The following is a 15,367-nucleotide window of genomic DNA, read 5'->3' on the forward strand; positions in this document are numbered from 1 at the left end:
CAACTCATTATTGAAGTTGCGATTTCTAACTTGTGTAATGTTTATGGCCGATGAGCACCGATACCTTTTATCTATATTTTCTGTTCATTATTTCTCTTCATATGACAAGGATTAAAAATAATTTGCCAGCAGACTTGATTCACGAGGATGACTGCTAGCTAAGATTGTTAGAGTAAGATGTTGACATGATCAGTCCAATCAAAGCTACTGTACATATCATGTGATTTGATGTCATTTCTGTGGCCAATGACCTTGAACCTTCTTGGAAGGGCACTTGTAATATAACTCTATGGTAGGACCCAAAGGGCTGAAATTTTGGGTGTCTACCATTACTAAAGGACTGAAGCTAGGCAATTGTGCAAGGTCCCCATGAGTGACAGAATACTGAGCCAATCACGGCTCAATGCTCCTATTTTTTGCTGGCCTGCCCCACCACATAAAGCACTGATCTAGGCTGAAACACCTGCATTTTGGAGCTGCCTTACTCAAGAAAACAAAAAAGAGACTATGTTTGTATGCGGCTTTATTAACTCCATTATAAATATATTTTTTTACATTGTTTGAGAACTGATATGTGACACGTATTAATGCCAAAATAACATTGTAGCCCCCCCCCAAACCCCAAAAAAAAGTAGGGCCTCTAACAGGCTCTGCCACACCTGCCCTGAATGACGGGCCGCCACTGGTCCTTGTGCTCTTAGATAGTTAACACTTGGAGACTGGAGAGAGTAAGAAAATTATATTTGGATATGGAAATGTGATCTCTACAAATATAGACGAATGCATATTTTGACATTCCAGTGAGAACAACTTGACTACTATAATATATACTACACTTCCACCACGAGAGGGACCTCATGAGTCTCACAAGGAACTATACCAAGTGCTTTGATCCTATCTGTAGAGCCAATGAGAATTCAGCTGCTTCTCGCCCCCTGCACCGCCACCCTATCCACCCCGCAGCCCCACATCGCTCTCCTCTGAAAAGGTCCCTAAATAAATACTTCCACATGACCCTCTGTCCCAATGCCAGAGGAAGGAGCGGTGGTTTTGTGTGGGTGATGTTGTTGGAGATTCCTCCAGCCGTCTGCTGGTGGTTGTGTTCGAGGTCTTGGCTTGACCAGGTGCCTGCTGCTGCAGTTGTAGTTTAGGCCTAGGGTCATATTCAGTTGGCACAAAACAGTATAGAATAGTGAGACACAGTATAGAATAGTGAGACACAGTATAGAATAGTGAGACGCAGTATAGAATAGAGACACCTTTCCAAAACACTGGTTTTCATTTTCTCTTATGCCCTAATGAACACAGCCCTGTATTTTAGCCTGGTTGTGGAGTTGCTGCTCTACATTCAGCTCCTTGAGGAAATATAGGGACTCCCAGTCCACACACAACCAGGAGGCTGCATATAGAATCCAAAGATGAAGATAGGCTCTTCTTCTGAATATCAAACTGTCAAATGAATCCACTGTTTTTACAGCAGTCCTGGATTTAATGGACTTTGGATTTAAAAATAAAACAGCCCTAGAGCTGTTTGTTAGTTTGTGTTTTTCTATAGTGAAGGGCATTCTATCGTGTAGGGCAGAGCCTTCAATTTAAATAAAAGGCTTGTGTGACAGACCACAATCTTTTGCAACCACATTTTTTTTTATGTGCCATGCGGTTGCTCACATACTTTTATGGTCACACAATGTGCCACCTGTGGAAAATGAGAATCATAACAACTATTTACATGGCCCCAGTTGCGTTTGCATCCAAATAATCTTTCTGTGTCAATTCAACATGAATGGTTGCACGCACATGGGATGACGTTTGACGTAAGCAGTGAGCAAAATTAACCACAACATTTCAAATAGATGGGAAGTGGGATTTCCAAGAGAAAGCGAAGACCCATGGGAACTTTGGGGCAGAGATTTTCATGCTCCAGAGTTTATAATATTATCAGCATCCCCAGACCAAGAGAATGGGGGGTTTGTTGAGTTTGTGTGGTGGTTGCTTCACTGTTGGTCATCAAAGATGAAATTGTATCAAATCAAATGAATAATTTCCGATTTACCGCCCATAATATCTGACTTTTTAAATTGAAATTATACAACAGTCTCATACTTCTCCCTGGAAATGCTGCTTACATGATCTAGATATGAATATGAATCATTATATGAATCATTCAAGGGTGTTCATTTCAAGGAGGTAGCTACTGAATGAAAACAAAAGCGTCTTCTTTTCTGTGCAGCTGTTGTCTTTTATCTAAAAGTGAGCCATGCTGCTGCTGTAAAGATCAAGGTGAAGTGATACAGGCAGGACTCCCTTTCACACCAGTATTTTTGTTGTCCTGCCTCTAATTCATTTGTATTTTATCCAAGAAAAACTAATGCTACTGTTATGAACCAGTTTGGCCTCACTGCTTTGCTTTCTGACCAGAGCCTTCCACGGTAGCCTGGGGCCATCATCTGCTTGTGCTGTCTTGCCAACTCCTCCTATAGTCATTGTCACGCCAAACATCTGGGACCAGCTTATGCCACAGTGGACCCTGAAGGGGAGTCCGTTGTGCCCACAATGTCAGAAGTGGTGCCAGTGGTGCTGGCATTGGGTCAATACCTTTCTCTTTAGGAAAGACGTGGCATAGCAAAATAAGATGTTGAATCTGTTTAGAAAGTCCCCCCTCTTTCTTCCTTGTGGACTCGATCCCTATCGGTCTCCACAGAAAGAGAAGTAAATAAACATTTTTCCTTCACTGGCTTTGAACCGTCGGCCAGATCTGATTAGCATCCGAAAGCACTTGACCCCGGGAACGTTTGAGGTCACGTGATACGGTGTTGATAAGAGGTGATTAGCCACACGCAGAGCTGAGTGGAGAAGGAAGCCATTGGACTGGAGGACTAGTGATGGGGGTGGAAAGTCCATACAGTTACATATTGCAATATTATGTTGGACATTATTATATCGATACTTTGACTCCAAGTATCGATCTGTAAATGTTTTATTGTTGTTTATTATATTTATTTATTTTGCTAGGTAGCGTTAGCTAGCGCTAGTCGGCTGTACCTGCGCCAAAACTCTGGTATTTTTCATCCTAAAACATCTTTTTAAATATTGAACCAAGCATGTTTTTTTTAGCACTTGTACTTCCATGACTGATCAAAGCAATTTTTCTCATGTTCCCTCTGTAGCAGACATATAGCAATATGTTTGGAACATCAAATCTCAATAAAATAACAGTATCTAATCGCAATACATATATAATAGTGAGAATCACAATACATATCATATCGACACCTAAGTATCATGATAATATCTTATCGTGAGGTCCCTGGCAATTCCCAGCCCTATGGAGGACTTGAGGCAAAACGTTGCACCTTTTTGTGTTGTTAACTCTGTAGGGCGGCAGGTAGCCTAGTGGTTATGAGCGTTGGGCCAGTAATCAAAGGGTTACTGTTCCAAATCTCAGAGCTGACTAGGTGGAAAATCTGTTGACGTGCCAATGAGCAAGGCACTTAACCCTAGTTGCTCTAGATAAGAGCATCTTCTAAAATGTAAAACAATTTTGTATTGGAGGTGAGCCCTGGGGTAGGGAAAAACGTATGCGACCCTAGAGTCGATCTTCTACCCTGGTTTTAATGTAGCCTATGTTACTGTTAGCCCTACAGGGACTCTTGACCAGGTTGGACAACACTCTTATGTCCCATGATGTCTCTGAGTATCATCATGAGGTGTCGCTCTATGGTTTCCCTGGAAACGTGTCCCTCGGGACTTGTTGCCGTCCAACCAAGAACGATTTCGGTCAGACCTCCATTCCCTGAAACTGTAATTGACTCGCCCCTCCACCAGGCGGGAAAGAGTTGATGATGATAACAAATAAACCAGTTGAGAGATCAAATCCAAACACGACCTTTGACACTAAGTGTTAGGTGAATTTCAAAAAGGGGAGGGCACTCAAAGATTTTGGTTATCATAAAGGAAAAGCTTTCAAAAAGGTGAATTTTCAAATGTGTCCAAAGCAAACACATCAAGTAGCCCAACTTTTTCCTATTTATTTATTTATTTATTTATTTATTTATTATTATTTATTTTTTTTCAGAGCATTGGTGTCCAAGTAACGTTTGTTGTCCCCAGCGTAGTTAATGGTACCCTCCATGTTGTCCCCAGCGGAGTTAATGGTATCCTCCGTGTTGTCCCCAGCAGAGTTAATGGTATCCTCCGTGTTGTCCCCAGCAGAGTTAATGGTACCCTCCGTGTTGTCCCCAGCAGAGTTAATGGTACCCTCCGTGCATAACAAGGCCTAACAGGACACTAGGGAGGATGTCCTTTAGGGCTGCGTGGTGCTGGTGTGTGTATATGGCAGGCTGTTAGGGTGATGATGATGATGATGATGATGAAGCAATGTCTTAACTAGGCTCTCATTAGGTGGCCTGATTTATAAAACTACATTTCTGTGTATGATCATTTAGTAAAATATTGGTTTATATAATGTCTACATCCATTAAAATAGTTTGTATTGGTCACAAATAAACATGTTTCATTTATAAATTACATATTCAATGCAAAATCTATGTAAATTACATATTTTCATATCATGTTCAGGATGTATTTCGTCGTCCCTGGTGCATCTTGCTCCTTACCATCAACGGCTGAGGATGGGTGGCTGGCATCACTATTGAACCACCACTGTGTTGGCTGCATGTTTATTGGAAGTATGTGAACCTTTTGATCTGATCTTCAGGTCACAACAGTAGACACAGTCTGCTTAAACTAATAACACAAACAATGATACATTTTCATGTCTTTATTGAACACACCATGTAAACATTCACAGTGCAGGGTGGAAAATGTATGTGAACCCTTGGATTTAATAACTGGTTGACCCTCCTTTGGCAGCAATAACCTCAACCAAACGTTGTCTGTAGTTGGGGATCAGACCTGTACAACGGTCAGGAGGAATTTTGGACCATTCCTCTTTACAAAACTGTTTCAGTTCAGCAATATTCTTGGAATGTCTGGTGTGAACTGCTCTCTTGAGGTCATGCCACAGCATCTCAATCGGGTTGAGGTCAGGACTCTGACTGGGCCACTCCAGAAGGCGTATTTTCTTCTGTTGAAGCCATTCTGTTGTTGATTTACTTCTGTGTTTTGAGTTGTTGTCCTATTACATCACCCAACTTCTGTTGAGCTTCAATTGGTGGACAGGTAGCCTAACATTCTCCTGCAAAATGTCTTGATAAACATGGGAATTCATTTTTTTATCGATGATAGCAAGCTATCCAGGCCCTGAGGCAGCAAAGCAGCCCCAAACCATGATGCTCCCTCCACGATTATTTACAGTTGGGATGAGGTTTTGATGTTGGTGTGCTGTGCCTTTTTTTCTCCACGCATAGTGTTGTGTGTTCCTTCCAAACAACTCAACTGTAGTTTCATCTGTCCACAGAATATTTTACCAGGAGCGCTGTGGAACATCCAGGTGCACTTTTGCAAACTTCAGACATGCAACAATGTATTTTTTGGACAGCAGTGGCTTCTTCTGTGGTGTCCTCCCATGAACACCATTCTTGTTTAGTGTTTTATGTATCGTAGACTCGTCAACAGAGATGTTAGCATGTTAGCTGACACTCTAGGATTCTTCTTAACCTCATTGAGCATTCTGTGCCATCTTTGCAGGACGGTCACTCCTAGGGAGAGTAGCAACAGTGCTGAACTTTCTCCATTTATAGACAATTTGTTTTACCGTGTACTGATGAACATCAAAGCTTTTAGAGCTATACTTTTGTAACCTTTTCCAGCTTTATGCAAGCCAGCAATTTTTAATCTTAGGTCTTCTGAGATCTCTTTTGTTCAAGGCAATGCTTCTTGTGAATAGCAAACTCAAATTTTGTGAGTGTTTTTTATAGGGCAAGGCAGCTCTAACCAACATCTCCAATCTTGTCTCATTGATTGGACTCCAGGTTAGCGGACTCCTGACTCCAATTAGCTTTTGGAGAACTCATTAGCCTAGGGGTTCACATACTTTTTCCAACTTACACTGTGAATGTTTAAATGATGTTTTCAATATAGACAAGAAAAATACAATTTGTGTGTTATTAGTTTAAGCACACTGTGTCTATTGTTGTGACTTAGATAATGATCAGATCAAATTTGATGGCCAATTTATGCATAAATCCAGGTAATTCCAAAGAGTTCAAACGTTTTATTTTTTAATTATCTCTCCTACCTCCCAAAGTGTGCACTGTTTCACTTCCATTTGCTGATTTGAAAAGAAATGACTGGTAGATAAAACATGGTAGAAACTCCCCCTAGACTATCCCATGCCTCCACCAAGACAATGCTTTAGATTTGTTGAAATAAGTGAATAAGTCAGTGCAACACTTCAGGCGGAAGAAGATATTATTGGAAGATAACTTAATGCTCGGAGGAAAGGATGTGGAAGTTGAAAAGTCTGGATGTAGATTACAAGCTGTTACCATAGTGGAACGTTCCATGGTGAGCTCAGCCTTTCCTTCTGTCTTCTCTCCAGGATTCAGTCACTTTGGCCAGATGGCTGTCATCCCTTGTATCACATTCAGACCTGGGTTCAAAGTCTAATTCTATGTGAAATCTTTTTAAATACTTTGAGTGGTAATGAACATGAGTTTGGAGGGTTAAAACTGTTAAATATTAAGGCATTAAACCTCTCTCTAAAAGCCTCCTTTGTACCAAAATTGTATCAAAATCCAAACTGGTTTTCCAGTATTGTACTAAGAGAGGCCCATCCTATGTTTAAGAATGGGCTCTTTGCCTTTTTGAAGATTAAAACCATACATTTACGGTGGATTGACAATGGATCACTGTTTAAAGTATCCTCCTTTTTAAATGAAGTCATACAGAGTTGGCTACAATTTAAATGTCATCTTCCAGAAAAAGCAGATCTAATATTACTGCAAATAATATGTACTGATAGAGGAAAAAAATACATATTGGAAAAAATGTACAAGAAGGGTAAAATATTTATGAAGGACATTTTAAACAACAATGGTAAAATGATGTCACACAAGCAACTAACAGTGTATGGAGGTGTGTGGGGGTGTGTGGAGGTGGGTGTGTGTGGAGGTGTATGGGGGTGTGTGGAGGTGTATGGGGGTGTGTGGAGGTGTGTGGGGGTGTATGGAGGTGTATGGGGGTGTATGGAGGTGTATGCTCAATACAAAATTGTAACGAACTCATCGCGGCTCTGCTACAAAATTGGAAGAAAGAGATAATTACTTAGACTAATTATTTAATTTATTTATTGTCTGCCACCCATACAAAATCATAAAAGGCTTAAAGTGATTAGTATAAATCAAAACATTTCTCAATTGTACTTAAAGTCAAAAGGTTTGTCAGCCATGCCATATATAATTTAAGTCAGTATGGAACAGGTCTTTAATGTCTCAATACTTTGGCATCAGGTCTATAAACTGACATATAAAACAACAACTGACACATCAATCCATTTGTTTCAATTTATGCTATTATATAAAATACTTGCAACAAAAAGAATGCTCTATATATGGGGCATTGAAAAGTCAGCCTTGTGCAGACTCTGCCACGAGGAAACAGAATCATTAGAACATCTTTTCTGGTACTGTCCATCGGTGGCTCGCTTTTAGAGTCAGGTCCAGGAACTGTTGTTATGCCATAATATCAGGGTTCAGATGACCCTGCAAACTGTATTGTTAGGGGATCTGAAAAACCAACCAGTCAATGGAACTATCATTATACTCTTGGATAAATTATTTATTTTTAGGGCAATATCGGTTGAAATGTTACAAATAAGGAGGTTCAGGATCCTCATAAGACATCATAGTAAAATGTATTGCAAAAGGAAATAGCAAAATGGCATTATACTGGGAAAGATGGGTTTATCTGTGTACATCAGACCGTTGGAGTTCAGATCAGAATGAATGGTGGATTGGCCACTGTGGGTGAAAATCCAGCACTTGCACAAAGAGGAAATAAATCTTTGTGTAAATATTTAACTACACGTACCGTACATGTGAGCGAAAATAGCTGTAAGTAGCAGTAGAAGTATTGTTGTCTGTTAGTTTACTCCAATCAGAGGAGGGGTGGTAGGGTTTGAAACACACCATCTGGCTAGTGCCAGACAGCCCAATGTTTTAGCCCATCACCAAAGTTCTGTTACAGTAAGATGTCAGATTTTGGGGGTTAAAAGTTGTGCAGTGAAACGTGGGGGTTTGTGTGGCACAGAGGATGTGTTGTGCTAGAGTGAGATCTCAGATTGGAGATTTAAACAGCTCTGGTAGGATTCCCCTAGGAGTTGGCCTCTCCCCTTCTCCCTCGCCCTCCAAGCGTTGTAGGTCACTAATTCAACTCTCAGACTTTGGGGCACAATGAAGTAGACTGCGCACACACACATGTATAGACGCATACATACACTCAAGATAGTTTCCAGGAAAATGAATACATTCCTAAACTCACTTTGAGGAATGAGAGTTGGCCTTAAACCTTAAACCAATTTTGAGGAAGCAGAATAAATGCAGATTTGAGGTGACTCTCCCCTCCAACAAGGCAGTATTGGGGTGAGGCTGTGGGGAGAGACTGGAGAGTATGTCTGAGTATGTTTCTCTGAAGTTCAAACAGAGAGGGGGCTGAGGAGGGGGTAGTTTCCCCGCTGCCTGGTCCTGGTCTTCTCCCCTCTCTCATGATGTGTATCCCAAATGGCAGCCATAGTGTTTTCTCTGCAGATTGGGGCTCCAGTGGCTCCAGCTGTGACTCTCTGAGACCGGAAGCTCTGTGACATTAGCCTAGCTTTGTGTGTGTCATTTGAAATCTTCCAGCTGCAGATGCAGGGAATGGGAATATCCCCTTGAAAACACAGCAGGAATGTGAGCCGCTTCCTTCGGTTTCTGAAGCAAAGCTATAGTGTAGCCCAAAGCCGGTGCAAGTGGGAGGTATTGGTGAGGTTGAGTTATCCTCATGTCCACTGAGAGGAATAGGACTATTTTAATTCTCAGTAATGATGTTTGGTAATTGTAAACATTCAAAGTATGTCCAGTCCTTTGGTAATGTAAATATTTATAGTTATTCATACCAAATTAAAGCATTCTAACTTCTATCCATGTTTATTTTCAAATAAACATTAATTCCCATCTGATGGCCTTTCTGTGATGGTGTGTGACAAGGCTATCCCTCTGTGTTGGTGTGTGACAAGGCTATCCCTCTGTGTTGGTGTGTGACAAGGCTATCCCTCTGTGTTGGTGTGTGACAAGGCTATCCCTCTGTGTTGGTGTGTGACAAGGCTACCCCTCTGTGTTGGTGTGTGACAGGGCTACCCCTCTGTGATGGTGTGTGACAGGGCTATCCCTCTGTGATGGTGTGTGACAGGGCTATCCCTCTGTGATGGTGTGTGACAGGGCTATCCCTCTGTGATGGTGTGTGACAGGGCTATCCCTCTGTGATGGTGTGTGACAGGGCTATCCCTCTGTGATGGTGTGTGACAGGGCTATCCCTCTGTGATGGTGTGTGACAGGGCTATCCCTCTGTGATGGTGTGTGACAGGGCTATCCCTCTGTGATGGTGTGTGACAAGGCTATCCCTCTGTGATGGTGTGTGACAAGGCTATCCCTCTGTGATGGTGTGTGACAAGGCTATCCCTCTGTGATGGTGTGTGACAGGGCTATCCCTCTGTGATGGTGCGTGACAAGGCTATCCCTTGGTACAATTCCAGGGAAGCCTGAGCAGCTCTGTGTAGGGAGACTTAGGCCTAGTAGTCCTGTTGTGAGTTCAGCTCCTCCTATCGACCAGTATTTCTGTAGCTCTCAGGGGATGCTGGCCATGATGACTCGGGACGCACTGTTGACCCCTTACTGACAGCACGAGGGGGGCGAGGGAAGGGTCTGAAAGTGGACTGAGCGGGAACTCAGGGGGGTCTCTCTGCGGTGTGTCTGTGAGTGTTGCTGATGTTTCCCCTAGGACAGGCAGAGGGGCTTCCTGTGGTGTGGTTATCCTTCCCTAGACCTCCCTAACCCCTCCACCCACCAAAACCACGATGGGACAATCACGACCTACTGATTACTGTGGGAATTCCGAATCTGAGAGCAACAAGGAAAAACATTCATTAAATAGAAAAAAGCTTTTGATTTTATAATACAGATTGATAAAAATCTCTCATTGTCAAATCCCCGGCCTTCTCCTTCTAGCCTACATAACTCCTCTCCATCTCTCTTTCACTTTCTTTCCTCTCTCCCATCACTCTTTCTCTCTCGACCCCCTCTTACTCCCTCTTCCTGTATTTCTATTCTCCTTCCTCCATCCTCCTTGCCTTCACCCTTTGCTCCGTACCCCTTCCTCTTTCTCTCTCTCTCTCTCTCTCTCTCTCTCTCTCTAGGGGAAGCGGTGCTCTGCTGTTGTCTGGTATATAGTTTGTATGCCTGCCAGTAGCTGTGGACCTGTTCTTCTGCACCAATGGCCTTGACTTTGAAGTCAGGTGAGCACGAGGTTAAAAACAATCTTGATTCAAAACAATGACTGGAATCGGCATCAGATTTGGCTGTCAAAAACAAACAAAAAAAGGATGTGCTAGGTAGGCTTGAGTGGTATACCTTAAATACTGGGTATTTGGAAAAAGCTACAGAAAGGTTTTTCAATACTGTCAATACAAAAAAATAATGATTTATTTGAAGTTTTTCAATAAATTTGAATATTTGTAACTACTTTCTATGTTAGTACCTGCAGTCAACTTGTGTAATACATTAGGAGATGAAGCAGATTGTGTTCTTCATTTCACCTGTCACATTATTTTACATTATGAAGCTTACCGTAGTTCCCCAGAACAGTTGAGCCAGTCACTTGTTTGTTTGTAAATAGCATGATGGCGGGAGCTGGTCAGTCTATAGCGTTGTATATCTATCAGTGAGTCTCTGTTGAGCTGTGCACATGAGGTGATGAAGTTACACTTGTATGCAATTCACTACTAAATGTTCGCCATCAGATATCGTATAAGAGCTCTGGATGGGTTGTCTGTACAGCTGCCATTTTCCCCTCTGCTTCATACTAGTGTTTTTTTTTCTTCTCCCCTCTGCTCCGTGTACACATGCTGCTCTTCCTTCAGAAAAGCATGCATCACAACTTTGTTCATTTGCACACAAAAAAATGGTTCACTTTTGCTTGAAGATGTCCACACTCACTGAAAATGACATTTGGTAGCTACTAGCTATGCTTGTATAACTCGAGCTGGATTTGCCTGTCTTTGCAATTTAGTTTATGTTCGTTTTCACTTGTTAGCATTTAGCTAACAGTGTCTATGTGATTTCGCTATTAGTTTATGCATTTTTCTTTTAGCGTTCCCCCAACCATCTTCTAATTTTAGTGTGATTTGATTTCCCCTGGTACCTCTGCTGCTGCGAGCGTTGTCGTGTCAGAGATCTGTTTGCCGTTCTGCTCGCACATGGAGAGCCAGTTCCGTAATAGCTGACTGAATTGACATTCAGAGAGGGAGAGGGAAAGAAAGCAAGGGAGAGGGAAACAAGAGAGAGAGAGTGGTGGGAGTGGGGAGGGAAGGATAGAGGGTGAGAGAAAGATGTCTGTCAGTGAATCATGTTTTTTTGTGTTCAGTCACGACTCCGCCTGACTGACCTGTTTTTCCTCAGACTCTATGTAACGTAGTGATACACACAGAGAATGAATCACACACACACACACACACACACACACACACCACACACTGAATAAGTCAATGCCACTTAGATGCACAAAGCCCCTCTGTTTAACACACACCCAGTCATTGTGAGGTGTTTTGTCTGAAAACGCCCTCCTGGCCTGGGGACGAAGGCCAACTTGCCAAGGAGAGCTTTTAATATGGTCCTGTGGCGTGTCTGAGGCACTTGGCTATAAACAGAAATTAGCCACTAGGCTATAGCTGTTAAGCCAGTGTTTTTAGCCTCATAAAAATATGAAGACTTAGCCTGGTGTAATGTCAGGTACATCCTAACTGGGTCAGTTAATCACCTTAGGATGTTTTGGTTTTGGGTGGAAGGAGTAGATTAACCTTGATTGTGCTATAAGATTGAATTGTCACCTTATCTGCTAGGTTGCAGGGTCAGGAGTGAACATTTTTAAGATTTAAGGAGAAATTATATTTTAAGTGGATCCCTGCTGGTTTCTAAAAACTCACTCCGGTCTGCAGAAGCTACTAACACCCTCACAGCAGTGATGTGTTCCGAATATCTCTCCTTTCTCCGCTAAGTGTGCACTTGTTCACTTCCGTTAATGAATTTAAAAGGAAACTCCCGCTAGCCCCATGTAAACACCAATCCAATTAGTTTAATAGTGCGGGGATTAGTGAATGAGTGCAGACTTCAGGAGGTAGGAGAGATGATTTGGGTGCAACCACTGTCTGCCTCACAACAGGTTACAGACAATCTCCATAATGGGCCTATGAAGGCAACACTATTCAGATCAGTATTTATGGCCTCCCTATCCCCATCATTATTCTGGTCATTTAATCAGCAACGATGACTAATGTGTTTCACTGTGGGTTGCTTGCCATCTTGGCCTACTCAGTTTACTATGGAGGACATGTTGTGTTCATCTGTTTAGGACATGGACATACCATGGCTGGTCTTTTGCGCCAGTTCTGTATGTTGTTGATCGATGGCGGGCGTCTCTTTTGTTGCCCTCGTGATGACAGTCAGTGGAGGACCAGCCTCAGTTGGGAAAGGTTACATCCAAAGGTCAAGGGTCAAGTTATGTAAATGTCAGATGAGGGAATTCAGGAGCCATGTTGAGGGGATGAAAGCCAAAACCATTTTCGCCTGACCCCCGAGCCCCGACTGGTAAAAACGACTAAAAATACTAACCCTCACCATGTGACAGGTTACATAAGGCATTTAGGTGGCCTAGTTCAGTTCAGGGCCATGTTCAGCAGGGCACACCATAGTGAAACATTTTGCAATAGAATCTGTGTTGATTCATAATGGATAAGTTCAGGTAGTCCTAGTCTAAGTCCAGTTTCAAAATGTTCTCTCCCAACTGAACACGACCCAGCCATATTGTATATTTCAGATCTTCTGTCATTGCTCGAGACAGGTGGGTGCTCACCCCAAAAATGAGTGCGACTTAGAAATCTAACGTCACTTTGAATGAAACTCACCTGTTTCGTATCAGTGAGAGAAGATAGGAAACAAGACAATATGGTGGCGTACACATTGTTGGTTTACCTCATGGAGTAAAAATGTATTACATTTAATAGCAGAGCATTTTGTAAATTCTTCCGTTCCACCTGCAATTGGAGATGAGAAGACCCTTGTCACTTCCCAGTTGAGAGGAAGTAACGTTATCGTCGTGTTCATTTTAGTCGAAAGATTCCTTCCGAGGTGTTACTCTAGCTAAGCTGTAACGAGTAAGGGAGCATTACATATCCCGTTACAATTCTGTAGCTAGTCCTGAACATGTTAGGTATTTGATGAAAATTAGGATTTGACACTACTAATTTAATTTAACCCTCCATATGAGTCTCCATTTCCATGCCAACAATATTCATTTCCTAATTTCCAAGTTTAGCTTATGCCATCTTAATTTTCACTTTTTCAAAAGGCAGTGGTCAGTGGATTGCTTCATGGTGCGCATCTTTGATTTCAAAACAAGTGCACACCCCCTCCCCTCCCCACTCTCCCCTCCCCACTCTCCCATGCTATCTCATACTGTGCAGCCCTCAGCTTTCTGTACCCGCAGGCCTAAATGCATCAGAAAGCAGCTGCCAGGTTTATTTTTAGTTCAGTTTCAGTCGAGAGAGCATCAGGTCCCTGTTCTTCAAAATCGCCTCACTGAAGTGTCAAAACAACCCTGTTGAACATGGAGGTTACACACACACACACACACACACTGGCACCCAAACCACTTACAATCAGTACAAATGTCACCCCACCGCATGATGCTACACTCACTTGTCCTTACACCTCTGATATCGTGTGTCTCCACAACGATAAAACCGTCACACTTTGAAGAGGTCACTCTCATAATAAGAAACGGCAGCATTTTAAGGAGGACACCATGTTGGCACGGTCATATGACTTGGCATTTCAAAATAGCAAATCGACCTATCGGACCAACCACGTGCCAAGTCTGAGTGTCCTCCAAATTTAGAAAACAGATTCTGAGCTGAGGCCTCCAGGCAGGCCTCTCTGTGGCCATCAACCCCGTCAAGGTGCAGAAATATAGATCTCCAGATTCCATAGGGACACGTTGCAGCAATGTGACATGGGTGCACGAGCACTAGGGATGCATCTGTACTTGCAACCCCCAATGCTGATCCGTGGTGGGGGTTTGGGGTTGAAAGGTTTGCAGTTGACCCAGCCAACCAGCCTTGGATGCTGCTAACAGGGGCCTCCTCCTCCTTCTCATCCTCCTCCTCTTCCACCACCTCCTCTTCATCCTCCTCCTCCACCAATCCCCCATCTCCTTGCCGTTAATTAAACTTTACTGCAACGCTGCTCGCTCCTCTCCTCTCCCTGTTTTGAGGTTTATTTAAGTGCTGTCATACCCGGGTCCCAGATACAAACAGCTGCTCTTAAAATGGTCACTGTAAATATTTATTCATGTTACCCTTGTGGGAAACAGCTGGGTAATTGTCTTGAAGGAAGTGTAGACTGCCAGTCCGTTTTATTAAGGGCGTAGGAGCTCAATGGAGGATAATGCATGTGTGAGTAGGTGTCTCTACAATAGTAATAGAATGAAAAAGAACTCATTCTAGTTCTGTGGGTTTAACACCCCTAGATACTAAAAGCTGGAATCCTTAATAGTGAAACACCCCCCTCCCTCGGACATCATTGCACATGCGATAGAACAGCAGAATATATACTGCAATTTGTTTACCACGTTGGACGAAGCTCCTCACATCCGCTTCGTCAACATAAACAGTAACAACGGCCTTGTGGCGGACAGTGGCACTATTTCCTCTACCGCAGATTCCATCTATTCATTTAGCCAGTCAGTCCACCTGTTGTGTGTGTGTGTGCACCCATCGCCCTTGTACCTTCTAAGGATGTTTACTGGTCTCTCTCTCTCTCTCCTGTTGATTGCATGTGACCCTTGAGTCTAACCGGCACAAACACACATCACAGGAACACACAATTAAGCTCCATCATAGTTCCCGCTGTACTGCACTGACTTCTGGGAACTGGGCCCTACTCGGGGACCTCAGCCTGTAATTGTGTGCTTCTGTTTGTTTAATTTTGCCTGTTCTGCTCATCTACCCACCTAGAATCCCAGTTTGTCACTTCACTTTAAGATTATAGGGCTGGGGCTTCACTGTTTTCTCAAGCATCAAGCGTGATTGTCAGGGTGGTATAGAATAGGTTTGCTGTTTACTTGTGGTTCAGCTGCCTGGGCATGCAAGACGGGTAGA

At 42.8% G+C, this 15,367-nt stretch overlaps 1 protein-coding gene across 2 annotated transcripts in view; it reads left to right on the top strand.

The window, feature by feature from the left end:
- The window catches only part of LOC106588968 (protein tyrosine phosphatase type IVA 3), a 56,326-nt gene that overhangs the window by 8,047 nt on the left and 32,912 nt on the right, over positions 1–15,367 (top strand). The window contains exon 2 of one of the 2 annotated variants that reach the window (XM_014178561.2): positions 10,352–10,450. The exons of the other annotated variant lie outside the window; for it this stretch is intronic. The gene's annotated coding sequence lies outside the window, so the exon portion shown is untranslated. The remainder of the gene's footprint in view (positions 1–10,351; positions 10,451–15,367) is intronic. 2 annotated transcript variants of the gene reach the window in all.

Source organism: Salmo salar, chromosome ssa27 (assembly GCF_905237065.1).
Source record: "Salmo salar chromosome ssa27, Ssal_v3.1, whole genome shotgun sequence".
NCBI classification, from domain to species: domain Eukaryota; kingdom Metazoa; phylum Chordata; class Actinopteri; order Salmoniformes; family Salmonidae; genus Salmo; species Salmo salar.